The sequence below is a fragment of the Hyla sarda genome, unplaced genomic scaffold (assembly GCF_029499605.1).
Source record: "Hyla sarda isolate aHylSar1 unplaced genomic scaffold, aHylSar1.hap1 scaffold_74, whole genome shotgun sequence".
Taxonomy (NCBI): Eukaryota; Metazoa; Chordata; class Amphibia; order Anura; family Hylidae; genus Hyla; species Hyla sarda.
Window position 1 is genome coordinate 726,553 of NW_026610762.1, and position 5,144 is coordinate 731,696.

General features: G+C 41.8%; 1 long non-coding RNA gene across 2 annotated transcripts; it reads left to right on the top strand.

Annotated features, from left to right (window-relative positions):
* Positions 1–201: 201 nt before the first annotated feature.
* Positions 202–4,602, top strand: LOC130344981 (uncharacterized). 2 transcript variants are annotated; one of them, XR_008883774.1, is made up of 3 exons: positions 202–368; positions 1,597–1,797; positions 4,420–4,602. It is a non-coding gene; the product is annotated as an uncharacterized LOC130344981 (long non-coding RNA). The 2 variants fall into 2 exon arrangements; XR_008883775.1 differs by lacking the exon at positions 4,420–4,602 and adding an exon at positions 3,018–3,189.
* The last annotated feature ends 542 nt before the right edge of the window (positions 4,603–5,144 follow it).

The following is a 5,144-nucleotide window of genomic DNA, read 5'->3' on the forward strand; positions in this document are numbered from 1 at the left end:
CATGGGTGCACTTGACAAACTCAGTGCGGCTATTCCCCATTGAAAGATTGTTGCACCCAGGACCCTTAGCACTGGGATATGCTACTCAATACCACTGGCATGGCCAGGTGTAAACAACATCTGACCTTTGTTGTGTATGTAACCATGGAGATTGTGATGTCGCCTAGGCCCACCAAAGAACAGCCTTGTCAGAAGCAGCACTGCCATGAGCAGAAGTAGCAGCACCATAGGTTGTCAAATAAGTTGGATTTAACCAAGACAAGTGAGTCCAATAGGATGCAGGTATGTCCTCTATCCTTACAGCTTCCCGTGGCTGTTGGTTTTATACCGTTTGGGGACAGCCAAGGAGGCGTCAGCAGGCAACACAGGTAAGTGTGTGCTTGTATGTGTGTGTGTGTGTGTGTGTGTGTGTGTGTTTCCTATGCAGATCCTAAACCCAGTATCAAATGCAAGTAGGAGGAGTAAGAAGGGTTCCTGCCAAAGCCAGGTTATGGATTGCATTTAAAAATGGTCCATCAGAGTGAAATGGACTCCCATCTTCCTGCTTAGCAATAATGATATGGGTTTAGGGTCTGCTGTGTGTACTGGTGGGTGACTGCCACCCAGCCAGAGTGTGTATGGGAGGCTGCCAGCCAGCCTCCCTTCCTACAAGTAATGATGGTGCATGTGAAGGGGACAGCGTTGGTTCCTCCCCTTTCACAGTTATCACTTCTCATCCTTCCTTTTGGCTGGTATCAAATGTGGTGTCTGTTTATATCAGTTTAATATCTGATATGTCCCCTATCTGATAGCATATATTAAATGCACCACCAGGTTTCAGTGTTGGAAAGAAAGAGTATCTGTTTATTTGCTGCAGCTGCTTGCTGGCTAGTCCAGTGGGCCCCTACTGCAGGCAATAGACAATAGGTGGTGCCTATGTGCCTAGGTGGATAGGACATCAGCTATGAGGCATTTGTTTGTACAAACTGCTGCTCACAACTAATGTTGTAATATAGTGTCTCCATCTGCTGGTGGTATTGAATAAGCAATAGTGCAATGATAGGGTCTGAAAAAGAAGAAAAATAAGAAGCAGCAGCATAGGAAAGAAGGAAAACATGGAGAGAAGAAAAAAAAAAGGTAAAAATGAGGTGAAAACATGTTTAAAAAAGTATTTCCATCTCTCTCCCTCTCTCTATGTATATACATATATATATATATATATATATATATATATATATATATATATATATTTAAAAGAAAAAAAATTATATATATATATATATATATATATACATATAGAGAGAGAGAGATAAATATATATAGAGATAGATGGGTGGATAGATGGATAGATAGATAGATAGATAGATAGATAGATAGACATACATACACACATACACACATACACACATACATACATACATACATATGTGTGTATTGTTGGAGTTGCAAACATGGGTGCACTTGACAAACTCAGTGCGGCTATTCCCCATTGAAAGATTGTTGCACCCAGGACCCTTAGCACTGGGATATGCTACTCAATACCACTGGCATGGCCAGGTGTAAACAACATCTGACCTTTGTTGTGTATGTAACCATGGAGATTGTGATGTCGCCTAGGCCCACCAAAGAACAGCCTTGTCAGAAGCAGCACTGCCATGAGCAGAAGTAGCAGCACCATAGGTTGTCAAATAAGTTGGATTTAACCAAGACAAGTGAGTCCAATAGGATGCAGGTATGTCCTCTATCCTTACAGCTTCCCGTGGCTGTTGGTTTTATACCGTTTGGGGACAGCCAAGGAGGCGTCAGCAGGCAACACAGGTAAGTGTGTGCTTGTATGTGTGTGTGTGTGTGTGTGTGTGTGTGTGTGTGTTTCCTATGCAGATCCTAAACCCAGTATCAAATGCAAGTAGGAGGAGTAAGAAGGGTTCCTGCCAAAGCCAGGTTATGGATTGCATTTAAAAATGGTCCATCAGAGTGAAATGGACTCCCATCTTCCTGCTTAGCAATAATGATATGGGTTTAGGGTCTGCTGTGTGTACTGGTGGGTGACTGCCACCCAGCCAGAGTGTGTATGGGAGGCTGCCAGCCAGCCTCCCTTCCTACAAGTAATGATGGTGCATGTGAAGGGGACAGCGTTGGTTCCTCCCCTTTCACAGTTATCACTTCTCATCCTTCCTTTTGGCTGGTATCAAATGTGGTGTCTGTTTATATCAGTTTAATATCTGATATGTCCCCTATCTGATAGCATATATTAAATGCACCACCAGGTTTCAGTGTTGGAAAGAAAGATTATCTGTTTATTTGCTGCAGCTGCTTGCTGGCTAGTCCAGTGGGCCCCTACTGCAGGCAATAGACAATAGGTGGTGCCTATGTGCCTAGGTGGATAGGACATCAGCTATGAGGCATTTGTTTGTACAAACTGCTGCTCACAACTAATGTTGTAATATAGTGTCTCCATCTGCTGGTGGTATTGAATAAGCAATAGTGCAATGATAGGGTCTGAAAAAGAAGAAAAATAAGAAGCAGCAGCATAGGAAAGAAGGAAAACATGGAGAGAAGAAAAAAAGAAGGTAAAAATGAGGTGAAAACATGTTTAAAAAAGTATTTCCATCTCTCTCTCTCTATGTATATACATATATATATATATATATATATATATATATATTTAAAAGAATTTTTTTTATATATATATATATATATATATATATATATATATATATATATACATATAGAGAGAGAGAGATAAATATATATAGAGATAGATGGGTGGATAGATGGATAGATAGATAGATAGATAGACATACATACACACATACACACATACACACATACATACATACATACATATGTGTGTATTGTTGGAGTTGCAAACATGGGTGCACTTGACAAACTCAGTGCGGCTATTCCCCATTGAAAGATTGTTGCACCCAGGACCCTTAGCACTGGGATATGCTACTCAATACCACTGGCATGGGCAGGTGTAAACAACATCTGACCTTTGTTGTGTATGTAACCATGGAGATTGTGATGTCGCCTAGGCCCACCAAAGAACAGCCTTGTCAGAAGCAGCACTGCCATGAGCAGAAGTAGCAGCACCATAGGTTGTCAAATAAGTTGGATTTAACCAAGACAAGTGAGTCCAATAGGATGCAGGTATGTCCTCTATCCTTACAGCTTCCCGTGGCTGTTGGTTTTATACCGTTTGGGGACAGCCAAGGAGGCATCAGCAGGCAACACAGGTAAGTGTGTGCTTGTATATGTGTGTGTGTGTGTGTGTGTGTGTGTGTGTGTGTGTTTCCTATGCAGATCCTAAACCCAGTATCAAATGCAAGTAGGAGGAGTAAGAAGGGTTCCTGCCAAAGCCAGGTTATGGATTGCATTTAAAAATGGTCCATCAGAGTGAAATGGACTCCCATCTTCCTGCTTAGCAATAATGATATGGGTTTAGGGTCTGCTGTGTGTACTGGTGGGTGACTGCCACCCAGCCAGAGTGTGTATGGGAGGCTGCCAGCCAGCCTCCCTTCCTACAAGTAATGATGGTGCATGTGAAGGGGACAGCGTTGGTTCCTCCCCTTTCACAGTTATCACTTCTCATCCTTCCTTTTGGCTGGTATCAAATGTGGTGTCTGTTTATATCAGTTTAATATCTGATATGTCCCCTATCTGATAGCATATATTAAATGCACCACCAGGTTTCAGTGTTGGAAAGAAAGATTATCTGTTTATTTGCTGCAGCTGTTTGCTGGCTAGTCCAGTGGGCCCCTACTGCAGGCAATAGACAATAGGTGGTGCCTATGTGCCTAGGTGGATAGGACATCAGCTATGAGGCATTTGTTTGTACAAACTGCTGCTCACAACTAATGTTGTAATATAGTGTCTCCATCTGCTGGTGGTATTGAATAAGCAATAGTGCAATGATAGGGTCTGAAAAAGAAGAAAAATAAGAAGCAGCAACATAGGAAAGAAGGAAAACATGGAGAGAAGAAAAAAAGAAGGTAAAAATGAGGTGAAAACATGTTTAAAAAAGTATTTCCATCTCTCTCTCTCTCTATATGTATATACATATATATATATATATATATATATATATATATATATTTAAAAGAAAAAAAAATTATATATATATATATACATATATAGAGAGAGAGATAAATATATATAGAGATAGATGGGTGGATAGATAGATAGATAGATAGATAGACATACATACACACATACACACATACACACATACATACATACATACATATGTGTGTATTGTTGGAGTTGCAAACATGGGTGCACTTGACAAACTCAGTGCGGCTATTCCCCATTGAAAGATTGTTGCACCCAGGACCCTTAGCACTGGGATATGCTACTCAATACCACTGGCATGGCCAGGTGTAAACAACATCTGACCTTTGTTGTGTATGTAACCATGGAGATTGTGATGTCGCCCAGGCCCACCAAAGAACAGCCTTGTCAGAAGCAGCACTGCCATGAGCAGAAGTAGCAGCACCATAGGTTGTCAAATAAGTTGGATTTAACCAAGACAAGTGAGTCCAATAGGATGCAGGTATGTCCTCTATCCTTACAGCTTCCCGTGGCTGTTGGTTTTATACCATTTGGGGACAGCCAAGGAGGCGTCAGCAGGCAACACAGGTAAGTGTGTGCTTGTGTGTGTGTGTGTGTGTGTGTGTTTCCTATGCAGATCCTAAACCCAGTATCAAATGCAAGTAGGAGGAGTAAGAAGGGTTCCTGCCAAAGCCAGGTTATGGATTGCATTTAAAAATGGTCCATCAGAGTGAAATGGACTCCCATCTTCCTGCTTAGCAATAATGATATGGGTTTAGGGTCTGCTGTGTGTACTGGTGGGTGACTGCCACCCAGCCAGAGTGTGTATGGGAGGCTGCCAGCCAGCCTCCCTTCCTACAAGTAATGATGGTGCATGTGAAGGGGACAGCGTTGGTTCCTCCCCTTTCACAGTTATCACTTCTCATCCTTCCTTTTGGCTGGTATCAAATGTGGTGTCTGTTTATATCAGTTTAATATCTGATATGTCCCCTATCTGATAGCATATATTAAATGCACCACCAGGTTTCAGTATTGGAAAGAAAGATTATCTGTTTATTTGCTGCAGCTGCTTGCTGGCTAGTCCAGTGGGCCCCTACTGCAGGCAATAGACA